General features: G+C 49.7%; 1 long non-coding RNA gene across 1 annotated transcript in view; it reads left to right on the top strand.

Moving 5' to 3' along the window:
• Positions 1-13,601: 13,601 nt before the first annotated feature.
• LOC129709199 (uncharacterized) overlaps positions 13,602-13,898 on the top strand; it is a 19,784-nt gene continuing 19,487 nt past the window's right edge. Inside the window, exon 1 of the long non-coding RNA XR_008725478.1 lies at positions 13,602-13,887. This is a non-coding gene — a long non-coding RNA (uncharacterized LOC129709199). The remainder of the gene's footprint in view (positions 13,888-13,898) is intronic.

Here is a 13,898-nt window from a genome sequence, read left to right as displayed (position 1 = left end):
AGCTTAAGGGTAAGGGGGAAATCCTTTAAAACCGAGATGAGAAAAACTTTTTTCACACAGAGAGTGGTGAATCTGTGGAACTCTCTGCCACAGAGGGTAGTTGAGGCCACAGTTCATTGGCTATATTTAAGAGGGAGTTAGATGTGGCCCTTGTGGCTAAGGGGATCAGAGGGTATGGAGAGAAGGCAGGTACGGGATACTGAGTTGGATGATCAGCCATGATCATATTGAATGGCGGTGCAGGCTCGAAGGGCCGAATGGCCTACTCCTGCACCTAATATCTATGCTTCCATGTTTCTATGTGTGTGTGTGTGTGGAATAGTGCTATACGGGGTGATCGCTGATCGGCACGGACTCAGTGGGCCGAAGGGCCTGTTTCCCCGTTGTATCTCTAAGTGAAAGTAAAAGTCTGAATCTGAAGTCTGTGGCAATGAGTTGACAGTGTAATCAGCCACATCACCAATAAGCATCTGTGCATATACCAAGTGATAGGTGGGTTTTATAATTGGATTAGAATTCTTAAACCTCAGGCAAGGCACTCGATAACTGAGATAGGTTTCTTTCATTATTGTGACATATTTAGCTTGCAATTACTATTACTGTCTCACAAAGCTGACTAAAGCCTGTATTTATAAAGTATCCTTAACATCCCAAAGCTCTTTAACGCCAACATGTTTGGACACGGCGGTAAAACTGGTGCTGAAGAAGGGTCTCGACCCAAGACGTCACCCGCTCCTTCTCTCCAGAGTTGCGGCCTGTCCCGCTGAGTTACTCCGGCCTTTCGTGACTATCTTCGGTGTAACATTGGAAATACAGCCACTAATTTGTGCAGCTGTCGGAAGGAACTGCAGATGCTGGTTTAAACCCTAGATAGACACAAAACGCTGGAGTAACTCGGTGTGACAGGCAGCATCTCTGGGGGAAAAGGATTAGGTGACGTTTCGGGTCGAAACCTATGTCACCTATGTTTTTTCTCCAGAGACGCAGTCTGACCAGCTGAGTTTTTGTGTACAACCTCACTTTGAGTTCCCGCAGTGAACAATATTTGTGTTTGGAAGTTTAGTCTGGAGATACAATGTGGAAACAGGCCCTTCTGCTCACTGAGTCCACACTGACCACCGATCACCCATTCATGTTCTGTACACACTAGGGAGCATTTACAAAGGGCCAATTAACCTGCAAACCCGCACGTCTCTGGGTGTGAGAGGAAACCAGAGCACCAGGAGGAAACCCATGCAGTCCCAGGTAGAACGTGCAAACTCCACACTCACAGACAGCTTTGTACAACGATCTGTAACGTCACGATACACTTTCAGGCACGAAAGACTCTGCCAAGAGCAGGTAACTTCCAGATAAGCCTTTAGTTTGACTGCCTTGCAAATGAAGAACGTCGAGGGGCGGCACGGTGGCGCAGCGGCAGAGTTGCTGCCTCACAGGGCCAGAGACCCGGGTTCGATCCTGACCACGGGCGCTGTCTGTACGGAGTTCGCACGTTCTTTCTGTGACCGCGTGGGTTTTCTCCGGGGTGATCTGGTTTCCTCCCACACTACAAAGACGTACAGGTTTGTAGGTTAGTTAGCTTCATTAAAGCAGGAAACATGTTCCCGATGTTGGGGGAGTCCAGAACCAAGGGCCACAGTTTAAGAATAAAGGGCAAGCCATTTAGAACGGAGATGAGAAAACACTTTTTCACACAGAGAGTTGTGAGTGTGGAATTCTCTGCCTCAGAGGGCGGTGGAGGCCGGTTCTCTGGATACTTTCAAGAGAGAGCTGGATAGGGCTCTTAAAAATAGCGGAGTCAGGGGATATGGGGAGAAGGCAGGAACGGGGTACTGATTGTGGATGATCAGCCATGATCACATTGAATGGTGGTGCTGGCTTGAAGGGCCGAATGGCCTCCTCCTGCACCTATTGTCTATTGTCTGTTGAAAGTTGTCCCTTGAGTGTGGGATAGTGCTAGTGTACAGGGATTATTAGTCGGTGCGGACTCGGTGGGCCGATGGGGCTGTTTCCGTGCTTAATCTAATCTAAACTAAACTAAACAATACAATCAGTTGTATTCGTCACTTGCACATAAAGTGCAGTGAAATGAATTTGCCAGCAGCGGTACAGTCAAAAAGAACACACAAAAACACACTAAAAATTTTACACAAACATCCATCACAACATTCATCACTGCGGTGGAAGGCACGAAATTTGGCCAGTCCACCTCCATTCCCCCCGTGGTCGGGACCTCAACCCTCTGCAGCCCGTCGCTGCGGGCGTCCCGATGTGCAGACAAGGTTAAAAGTTCAGGTAAGTCCTCAAACGGTGCCTCCCCTACCGGAGACCGTGGCTTCAAATTGGTGTAGGCCGCAGGCCAGCGGTCGGAAACTAAACTAAACCTATCTAACCTAATATAAGAAGATAGACACAAAATGCTGGAGTAACTCAGCAGGACAGGCAGCATCTCTGGAGAGAAGGAACGGGTGACATTTCGGGTCGAGACCCTTCTTCTAAAGTAATCTAATCTAAACTAAACTAAACTACCTAATTTAATCTAGTCTAATCTAATTAATTTAATTTAATCTAATCTAAATTTAATCTGATCTAATTTAAACTAAACTAAACCAAACTTGTTGTTCCATTCTACAGAGCTTCAGCAAAGTTACTGAAAACTTGTTCAGACCAGTGGTCTCCCCATGAGAGTTTACCTCCTGCTTTGTGTGAAAATTGCCTCGGTGTGGCAAAACTTGATTAAAGTAACAAGTTCAAACGACAAGTGAATCCTAATACCTGCGGGTATTGTGCTGCAAATACACTGTGTACAGCATCCTTATGTCATTCTGGTTTATAAGAGCCAGTTGATCTTAGTCAGATCAAGGGGAGGAGGAGGGAATGGGGGGGTGTTTGCCCTGTAAATGATACGGGGCAGCTGGCAAACGCAGAATACCATAAGGAGCTTTGAACAAGAACAAAGGGCCATGGAACGAAGTTAAAGCAATCTAACAGATGAGACCTGGGGCAGATCAGCCATGATGATGTTTTGTTTTTTAATTTCAGGGCGCAGCGGTAGAGTTGCTGCCTCACAGCGCCAGAGACCCGGGTTCGATCCCGACCGTGGGCGCTGTCTGTACGGAGTTTGTACGTTCTCCCCGTGACCTGCGTGGGTTTTGTCCAAGGTCTTCAAAGGCGTACAGGTTTACAGGGTAACTGGTCCGTTTAGTTTAGTTTGGAGATACAGCGGGGAAACGGGCCCTTCAGCGCCGACCAGCGATCCCCGCGCACTAACGCTAACACTATCCTACACACACTCAATTTACAATTTTACCGGAGAAAATTGACCTACTGACCTGCACGTCTTTGGAGTGTGGGAGGAAACCGGAAAACCCGGAGCAAACCCACGCAGGTCACGGCGGAGAACGTGCAAACTCCGTACTGACAGCACCCATAGTCAGGATCGAACCCGGGTCACTGGTGCTGTAAGGCAGCAACTATGTACAGTTTTGGTCCCCTAATTTGAGGAAGGACGTTCTTGCTATTGAGGGAGTGCAGCATAGGTTCACCACGTTAATTCCCGGGATGGCGGGACTGTCATATGCTGAGAGAATGGAGCAGCTGGGCTTGTATATTCTGGAGTTTAGAAGGATGAGAGGAAATCTCATTGAAACATATAAGATTGTTAAGGGCTTGGACACGCTGGAGGCAGGAAACATGTTCCCGATGTTGGGGGAGTCCAGAACCAGAGGCCACAGTTTAAGAATAAGGAGTAGACCATTTAGAACGGAGACGAGGAAACACTTTTTCTCACAGAGAGTGGTGAGTCTGTGAAATTCTCTGCCTCAGAGGGCGGTGGAGGCCGGTTCTCTAGATGCTTTCAAGAGAGCTAGATAGGGCCCTTAAAGATAGCAGAGTCAGGGGATATGGGGAGAAGGCAGGAACGGGGTACTGATTGGGGATGATCAGCCATGATCACATTGCATGGCGGTGCTGGCTCGAAGGGCCGAATGGCCTACTCCTGCACCTATTGTCTATTGTCTAGCGCTGTGCCACCATGCCACCCGAATTGCCTTGGTTAAAGATTCTAAATTGTCCCTAGTGTGTGTAGGTTAGTGCTCGTGTACGAGGTGATCACTGGTCAGCACGGACTCGATGGGCTGAAGGGCCTGTTTCCGCGCAGTATATCTCCAAACTAAAAACTGCCGATGGTGCCCGACAGACTGAGGTCCTATATTTTTCTTTTTTTAAATAATTGGTTCGCGATAAGGAAAAAGGAATTGTCAGCTGAGTAAATGTGGAAGGCATCCGTGAGACTGAGGTGAGACCACTTGGGAGGAGGCAGTGAGCTGGTGCAATTAACACCCAAGAACAGGCGTGATAGAAACGTAGTCAGCTTAAAGACGGCTGTTAACGGAATGAGGGATGAACTGAACGATGCCGTTTGCAAGGTTATTCCTCGTGTCACCGAGAATCAGAGAGTCACGCAGCGTGGAAACAGGCCCTTCGGCCCCAACTTGCCCACACACCGACCTACATGTCCCTCCTACACCAACCCCACCTGTGGAAGCATTTAAGAAGGAACTGCAGATGCTGGAAAAATCGAAGGTAGACAAAAATGCTGGAGGAACTCAGCAGGTGAGGCAGCATCTATGGAGCAAAGGAATAGGTGACGTTTCGGGTCGAGACCCTTCTTCTGAAATCGCACAGGCTGTCCCAGGAAATTAGCTCACAAAGATCTCCCAGGAGCAGTCCAAACAAGAGACTGTTATTCAAGAAGGAACTGCAGATGCTGGAAAAATCGAAGGTAGACAAAAATGCTGGAGGAACTTAGCAGGTGAGGCAGCATCTATGGAGCGAAGGAATAGAAACATGGAAATTAGGTGCAGGAGTAGGCCATTCGGCCCTTCGAGCCTGCACCGCCATTCAATATGATCATGGCTGATCATCCAACTCAGTATCCCGTACCTGCCTTCTCTCCATACCCTTCTCTCCATACCCTCTGATCCCCTTAGCCACAGGGGCCACATCTAACTCCCTCTTAAATATAGCCAATGAACTGGCCTCAACTACCCTCTGTGGCAGAGAGTTCCAGGGATTCACCAATAGGTGACGTTTCGGGTCGAGACCCTTCTTCTGAAATCGCCCAGGCTGTCCCAGGAAATTAGCTCACAAAGATCTCCCAGGAGCAGTCCAAACAAGAGACTGGTGTTCAAGAAGGAACTGCAGATGCTGGAAAATCGAAGGTAGACAAAAGTGCTGGAGATACTCAGCGGGTGCAGCAGCATCTATGGAGCGGTGGACAAAGAAGGGTCTGAAGAAGGGTTTTGCCCCGAAACGTGGCCTATTTCCTTCGCTCCATAGATGCTGCTGCACCCGCTGAGTTTCTCCAGCATTTCTGTCCAGAAACAAGAGATTGAAATGCTTCGCCTTGTTGCGTGCATTTTTCGCAAAGAAAGACATTAAATCTGGCTTTGTCTTTGCAGTACAAAATAGGTCATATGCGTGTGTGTGAGTGTGAGTGTGAGTATGTGTGTGTGTGTGCGTGTGTGTGTTTATGTGTCTATGTGCATTTGTGTATGTATAATTGTGTGTGGGAGTATGTGTGTATGTCAGTATGTGTATGTCAGTATGTGTTTGTGTGGGTGTCAATGCACGCATGTAAGTGTGTGTGTGTGTGTGTGTGTGTGTGTGTGTGTGTGTGTGTGTGTGTGTGTGTGTGTGTGTGTGTGTGTGTGTGTGTGTGTGTGTGTGTGTGTGTGTGTGTGTGTGTGTGTGTGTGTGTGTGTGTATGTGTGTGTGTGTGTGTGTGTGTGTGTGTGTGTGTGTGTGTGTGTGTGTGTGTGTGCGTGTCATGTGTGTGCGTGTAATGTGTGTGTGTGTGTGTGTCTATCTTGTGTTTGCCTGTCTGTGTCTGTGTGTTTCAATGCTTGTAAGATGGAGGTAATGGGAAGAACATTATTTCAGCAGCGATCAGCATTATTTGGGTGAGTTTGTGAAAGTGCCAGTGTTGAACAGATTGCAGCAATAACAAATCGCTTGGCGCTGTAATGATCAGTAAACCCGTGTCCCTGCAATATGTTCTCAAAGAAAGAGAATTGTACATTTATACCGTGGCCACTGGATAAATACAAAATGTCCACCAGCAAATAACTGGATAGCATTGCCAGCTTAGTGCCAGCAGAATTAGGCCATTTGGCCCATCAAGTCTACTCTCCCTCCTAACTAGGGTTGCCAACTGTCCCGTATTAGCCGGGACATCCCGTATATTGGGCTAAATTGGTTTGTCCCGTACGGGACCACACTTGTCCCGTATTTGACCGCTGCTACTCGGGTCGAGGGGACTGTCGGGTCGTCCGGCCCCGCCTCACCCGTCCCGACGTGGTGCAGCCCATGGAGTGCAGCAGCAGCGCCTCGCCTGTGGCCCCGTGGGTCGGTCGGTCAGTCGGCAGCCCAGCCAGCTGTCCGACCTTCGGAACCTTCGCTTACCGCCGACACCACCACCACCACCACCACCCCTCCTTCTCGTGGCCGATCATCGGTTCGTGAGTTGGACGGGGCGCCAAAACTCCTCAGCTGGCCCGCCGGCTGGGCTTTGTGTGCAGTCCAGCACCCGGGGCCAACTCATCATTCACCCAGCCACGGCCGAGTCCTCAAATTAGGGGACCAAAACTGCACACAATACTCCAGGTGTGGTCTCACTGGTGCCCTATACAACTGCACAAGGACCTTTTTGCTCCTGTATTCAACAGATGTGTCCCTTATTTTGACCTCTTGTCCTTTATTTGGGAAGTGAGAAAGTTGGCAACCCTACTCCTAATTCTCTTGTCTTCTCCCCATAACCCATAAGATAAGGGCCGCTTGCAGGACTGCTATGACCCACCTATGTTTCTTAACCCCTCCCAAATTAAGGGGCGGATTGGAACGGTGACAGGAGTCCGTATCCCACAGGGGTGACTGAGTTAGAGTGAGTTTAGTTTATTGTACAGAGGTACAGTGAAAAGCTTTTGTTGCGTGTTAACCAGTCAACGGAAAGACAATACATGTTTACAATCTAGCCGTCCACAGTGTACAGATACACGATAAGGGAATAACGTTTAGTGCAAGGTAAAGTCCAGTAAAGTCCGATTAGAGATAGTCCGAGGGTCACCAATGAGGTAGATAGTAGTTCAGGACCGCTCTCTGGTTGTGGTGGGATGGTTCACCTGCCCGATAACAGCTGGGAAGAAACTGTCCCTGAATCTGGAGGTGCGTGCGTTTTCACACTTCTGTACTTTTTGCCCGATGGGGAGAGGGGAGAAGAGGGAGTGGGGGGGGGGGGGGGGGGGGGGGGGGGGGGAGACTGGTCCTTGATGATGCTGCTGGCCTTGCCGAGGCAGCGTGAGGTGGAGATGGAGTCAATGGAAGGGAGGTTGGTTTGTGTAAGTCTGAAGAAGGGTCTCGATCCGAATCATCCTTCTCTCCAGAGATGCTGCCTGTCCCATTGAGTTACTCCAGCATTCTGTGTCTAGATTGGTTTAAGAAACATAGAAACATAGAAAATAGGTGCAGGAGGAGACCATTCGGCCCTTCAAGCCAGCACCGCCATTCATTGTGATCATGGCTGATCGTCCCCTATCAATAACCCGTGCCTGCCTTCTCCCCATATCCCTTGACTCCACTAACCCCTAGAGCTCTATCTAACTCTCTCTCTTAAATCCATCCAGTGACTTGGCCTCCACTGCCCTCTGTGGCAGGGAATTCCATAAATTCACAACTCTCTGGGTGAAAATGTTTTTTTCTCACCTCAGTCTTAAATGACCTCCCCTTTATTCTAAGACTGTGGCCCATTGATTCTGGACTCGCCCCAACATTGGGAACATTTTTTCCCGCATCTAGCTTGTCCAGTCGTTTTATAATTTTATATGTTTCTATAAGATCCCACCCCACCCCCCACTCCACCCCCTCATCCTTCTAAACTCCAGTGAATAGTTTGGGTGATGATCTGGGCTGCGTCCACAATTCTCAACGGCGCTATTCCCAAACCCCTGTTGTGATGTATCCTGACAAAACAGCTTTCCACACCACGTCTGTGGAGGTAATCTGTAATTTGGATGTAATGGATGAAATAAATTTAGACCTTAAGACGAAGACTGATTCGTGGAAGCCCATCATACTTGGCCTTCAGGAAATCTGATATTATTAAGCAGCCTATTCAGCAGAACAGCAATATGGTTGACTTAATTGCCTTCTGAAATATAACTGAGTCAGGACGATTACTGCCAGCTAATCCTTGTCTTCCAAACAAGTAAATAATTGCCCAAGAAATGAGTCATTAGTTGCAAAAGACTGCAAGGTAATCCTTTAGGATTCCGTGCCAACAACCTCACTGGACAGATATCCCTGCTGTTCGAACAGCTATTTTTCTTTTCCATGTTTTTGATTTCATTTAAAAATCTTCTCAGAAATCCCCCCCCCCCCCCCCCCCCACCCCCCCCCCCCGCCCCCCCCCCCCCCCCCCCCCCCCCCCCCCCCCCCGCTCAGGACTGAACAAGTACAGAAGGAATTGTTTAAGAAGGAACTGCAGATGCTGGAAAATCGAAGGTGGACAAAAATGCTGGAGAAACTCAGCGGGTGCGGCAGCATCTATGGAGCGAAGGAAATAGTCCCTTTTCTCCAGAGATGCAGCCTGACCCGCTGAGTCGTTCCAGCTCTGTGTGTCTGTCACAGGAGTTTTAAAGTCTCCCCTCCACGCCTTTTTTAATGAGAGGCGCGGGGATTTCTTTGGACTTCAGACTTTTAGAGATACAGCGCGGAAACAGGCCCTTCGGCCCACCGAGTCCGCGCCGACCAGCGATCATCCCGCACACTAGCACTATCCTACACACACACACACACACACGTGTTTAAGAAGGAACTGCAGATGCTGGAAAATCGAAGGTAGACAAAAGTGCTGGAGAAACTCAGCGGGTGCAGCAGCATCTATGGAGCGAAGGAAATAGGCAACGTTTTGGGACGAAACGTTGCCTATTTCCTTCGCTCCATAGATGCTGCTGCACCCGCTGAGTTTCTCCAGCACTTTTGTATACCTACACACACGCACACACACACACACACACACTAGGGGACAACTAATCTACAAACCTGCACGCCTTTGGAGTGTGGGAGGAAACCGGAGCACCCGGGGAGAAACCCGCGCAGGCCACGGGGAGAACGTGCAAACTCCGTACAGACAGCGCCCGGAGTCGGGATCGAACCTGGGTCTTCTTCTTATTGCGTATGGCATGCACAGCAAGTCGCAGTCGCTGCCTGAAAAAGGCTAGCAGTATCATCAAGGACCCACACCATCCTGGCCACACACTACCTTCAGGTAGAAGGTGCAGGAGCCTGAAGACTGCAACGTCCAGGTTCAGGAATAGTTACTTCCCCACAGCCATCAGGCCATTAAACATGGCTCGGACAAATCTCTGATCATTAATAACCCATTATCTGTCATTTGCACTTTATCAGTTTATTTATTCATGTGTGTATATATTTATACAATGGTATATGGACACACTGATCTGTTCTGTAGTCATGCCTACTATGTTCTGTTGTGCTGAAGCAAAGCAAGAATTGCATTGTCCTATCAAGGACACATGGCAATAAACTCTCTTGAACTTGAACTAAAGTTGTAGGACAACTTGTTCTATTTGATCTTATTTGATTGTGCACGCCAGGTCGATTGCATTCGTCGATACAGGGTGGACCACGCAGGGAGACCCACCCCGAACCCGGGTCTCCGGCGCTGCAAGCGCTGCCTGACCCGCTGAGTTACTCCAGCGTTCTGCGTCTATCTCCGGTTGAAGCCAGCATCTGCGGTTCCTTCCCGGACAGACAGACGGGTGGTCTTTGTGGATACTGTTTGTACAGCTTCACATGCGGGGACAGGAGAGACTAATAAAACCTTTTGTTCCGCACAAACAGAGTTGACACTAAAACAGCCGGGCTCCTGCAACAGCTCGGCTGCAAACATTTTAAATCAGTGGCAGGCATCAAAGATAACGTTCCATTTTATTCTCTCCCATTAAAACATTTTCGTTTGCACAACTTGTCCCACTGAATTTACACACGTCTGCGGGCATTGTGCTGCTGCATTACGGCTCGGTGCAAATTGCAGATTATAAACACATGGGTTTCTTTTTTTTGTCCCCCCCCAGGGCTAACTCTCCCGTCTGGAGAATATTGGGTCCGAAACTGATGCCCCTGTCCCACTTAGGAAACCTGAACGGAAACCTCTGGAGACTTTGCGCCCCACCCAAGGTTTCCGTGCGGTCCCCGGAGGTTTTTGTCAGTCTCCCTACCTGCTTCCACTACCTGCAGCCTCCGGCAACCACCTGCAACCTCCGGCAACCACCTGCAACCTCCGGGAACCGCACGGAAACCTTGGGTGGGGCGCAAAGTCTCCAGAGGTTTCCGTTCAGGTTTTTACACACACTAGGGACAATTTTATGATTTTACCGAAGCCAATTCGCCTACAAACCTGCGCGTCTTTGGAGTGTGGGAGGAAACCGGAGCACCCGGAGAAAACCCACGCGGGTCACGGGGAGAACGTACAAACTCCGTACAGACAGCACCCGTAGTCAGGCTCGAACCCGGGTCTCCGGCGCTGTGAGGCTTCCGCCTTTAGCTGAAGCCGTGTCTAACAATGTCTTACCCTGCACCACTTACAGGGAAAGGGGGGGGGGGGGGGGGGGGGGGGGGGACTGCAGATGCTGGTTTAAAATCGAAGAAAGACGTGAAAAAGCAGGAGTAACTCTGAGAAAAGGTATAGGTGACGTTTCAGGTCGAGTGAAGAAGGGTCTCGACTTTAGACGTCACCTATTACTCATCTCTAGAGATGCTGCCCGACCCGCTGAGTTACTCCAGCATTTTGCGTCTACCTTCAGGTCAGTTCAGTTTAGTTTAGACAATAGACAATAGGTGCAGGAGTAGGCCATTCGGCCCTTCGAGCCAGCACCGCCATTCAACGTGATCATGGCTGATCATCCCCAATCAGTACCCCGTTCCTGCCTTCTCCCCATATGCTCTGACTCCGCTATCTTTAAGAGCCCTATCTAGCTCTCTCTTGAAAGCATCCAGAGAACCTGCCTCCACCGCCCTCTGAGGCAGAGAATTCCACAGACTCACCACTCTCTGTGAGAAAAAGTGTTTCCTCGTCTCCGTTCTAAATGGCTTACTCCTTATTCTTAAACTGTGTGTGGCCCCTGGTTCTGGACTCCCCCAACATCGGGAACATGTTTCCTGCCTCTAGCGTGTCCAAAACCGTAACAATCTTATATGTTTCAATGAGATACCCTCTCATCCTTCTAAACTCCATAAAATATTTGATTCCTCCTGTTATAAAGGCTGGATAAAGTCAAGGCATACATTTCGGAACAGGTGACATTTCGGGTCGAGACCCTCTTCAGACTGGCTGAAGGGGATCTGAAGAAGGGTCTCGACCCAAACCGTCACCCATTCCTTCTCTCCAGAGCTGCTGCCTGTCCCGCTGAGTTACTCCAGCACTTTTTGTGTCTATCTTCAGTTTAAACCAGCATCTGCAGTTCCTTCCTACACAAGAAATCAGTTTAGTTTAGTTTATTGTCACGTGTATCGAGGTACAGTCTGAAGTCTGAAGAAGGGTTTCGGTCCAAAACGCTGCCGATTTCCTTCGCTCCATAGATGCTGCTGCACCCGCTGAGTTTCTCCAGCACTTTTGTGTACCAGTAGAAAGACAATACATGATTACAGTCGAGCCGTCCACTGAGTGTGTCTTTCAGGCAGCATATTTCATTCATGTATTCTGTCTCTTGCTGCATCACTGTCTATATATCTTGCTTCCCGCTCCCCTGACTCTCAGTCTGAAGAAGGGTCTCTCGACCCGAAACGTCGCCCATTCCTTCTCTCCAGAGATGCAGCCTGTCCCGCTGAGTTACTCCAGCATATCGCAGTGTACAGATACAGGATAAAGGGGGACAGCGTTTAGAGCAAAGGCGAGGGTTTGTGAAGAGCATCCACTCTCCCCACCAACCCACCCACCCACACCTCAGTCTTATCCGTCCCTTCCCCTGGGAGTCTGTTGCCCGAGTGATACAGGTGGCGTGTGTGTGTGTGTGTGTGTCTGTTTGTGTGTATGTGTGTTTGTGTATGTGAGTGTTTGTGAGTGTGTGTGTATGTGTGTGTGTGTGTACGTGTGCGTGTGTTTGTGTGTGTGTGTGTGTGTGTGTGTGTGTGTGTGTGTGTGTGTGTGTGTGTGTGTGTGTGTGTGTCTGGTTTGTGTGTGTGTGTGTGTGTGTGTGTGTGTGAGTGTTTGTGTGTGTGTGTATGTGTGTGTGTGTGTGTGTGTGTGTGTGTTTGTGTGTGCGTGTGTGTGTTTGTGTCTGTGTGTGTGTGTGTGTGTGTGTGTTGTGTGTCTGTGTGTGTGTGTGTGTGTGTGGTGTGTGTGTGTGTGTGTGTGGTGTGTGTGTGTGTGTGTGTATCTGTGAGTGAGTGTGTCTGTGTGTGAGTGTGTTTGTGTGCGTGTGTGTGTGTGTGTGAGTGTGTGTGTTGGTGTTCTGTGTGTGTGTGCGTGTGTGCATGTGTGTATGTGAGCGTATGTGAGTGTGGTCTACAGGGGACAATAGAAGCAAGTGTTGGTACAATTATCCAGCAGCTGGGCTACTGAACAGCCCATTCAACAGACAGCACCAGATAGATTAATTATTCAGCGCCCGCACTCCTCATTCACCCTGACACTAATTGCAGAGGTCGCTCTTTCTCCTCTCCTCTTCCTCTCTCTTTCTCCCTCTCTCTTGCTTTCACTTTCTCTCCCTCCCCTCTCTTCTCCCTCCGTCCCTCCTCCTCTCCCCCCTCTCCTGTCCCTCTCTCCTCTCCCTCTCTCCTCTCGCTCTCCCTCCTCCTCTCCCTCTCCCCCCTCTCCTCTCCCTCCTCCTCCTCTTCTCCCTCACTCTCTCTCTCTCTTTTCAATGCAGGACCCGCCCTGCCCCTTGACGCACACCACTCTAAGCAGCGCACCTTATATTATACACACACACACACATACATCTCTATACATTATATATGCGTGGATGCTCCACTTCCTTAAATTAAGGGGGGGGGGGGGTGCAGCACAGATGGGCAGACGCCTGCACCCCTCCCACAGCGCACTATTTAAACACCACCCTCTCGCTCCTGTTGCAAGACGGGTTCTGAATGCAGCATTACAATTCTGCCCCCTCCCTCTCTCTCCCTCTCTCTCTCCCCCTCTCTCTCCCCCTCTCTCCCCTCCTCCCCCTCCCCCCCTCTCTCCCCTCTCTCCCCCTCTCTCCTCTCCCCCCCTCTCTCCCCCTCTCTGCCCCCCTCTCTCCCCCTCTCTCCCCCCTCTCTCCCCCTCTCTCCCCCTCTCTCCCCCTCCCTCCCCCTTCTCTCTGTCTCTTTCCCCCTTCTCTCTGTCTCTTTCTCTCCGTCTCTCCCCGTCTGTGTGTGTGTCTACATTACACACCAAGTCTTCAGCACCCATCTTTACCTCCACCCAAAAGCCTCGTCTTTCTGCAACCCAAACCCTCCTCCAAACCTTTTAAAACCGAGGGTGTGTGTGTGTGTGTGTGTGTGAGTGTCTGTGTGAGTGTCTGTGTGTGTCTGTGTGTGTGTGTGTCTGTGTGTGTGTGACTGTGTGTGTGTGTGTGTGTGTGTGTGTGTGTGTGTGTGTGTGTGTGTGTGTGTGTGTGTGTGTGTGTGTGTGTCTGTCTGTGTGTGTGTGTGTGTGTGTGTGTGTGTGTGTGTGTGTGTGTGTGTGTGTGTGTGTGTGTGTGTGTGTTGTGTTTCTTTTCTTATCTCCATCAAAGAAGAGGCAGCATTTTTGTTTCAAACTGGCGGAATAAGAAGGCCGTTCGTCCTAAGACATCTGAGTGGATACGGGGGCAGATTTGACAGGTAGGAGCTAT

Source organism: Leucoraja erinacea, chromosome 25 (assembly GCF_028641065.1).
Source record: "Leucoraja erinacea ecotype New England chromosome 25, Leri_hhj_1, whole genome shotgun sequence".
Taxonomy (NCBI): Eukaryota; Metazoa; Chordata; class Chondrichthyes; order Rajiformes; family Rajidae; genus Leucoraja; species Leucoraja erinaceus.
Note: the sequence above shows the minus strand (reverse complement) of the source record. Positions and strands in the feature narration are given on the sequence as shown.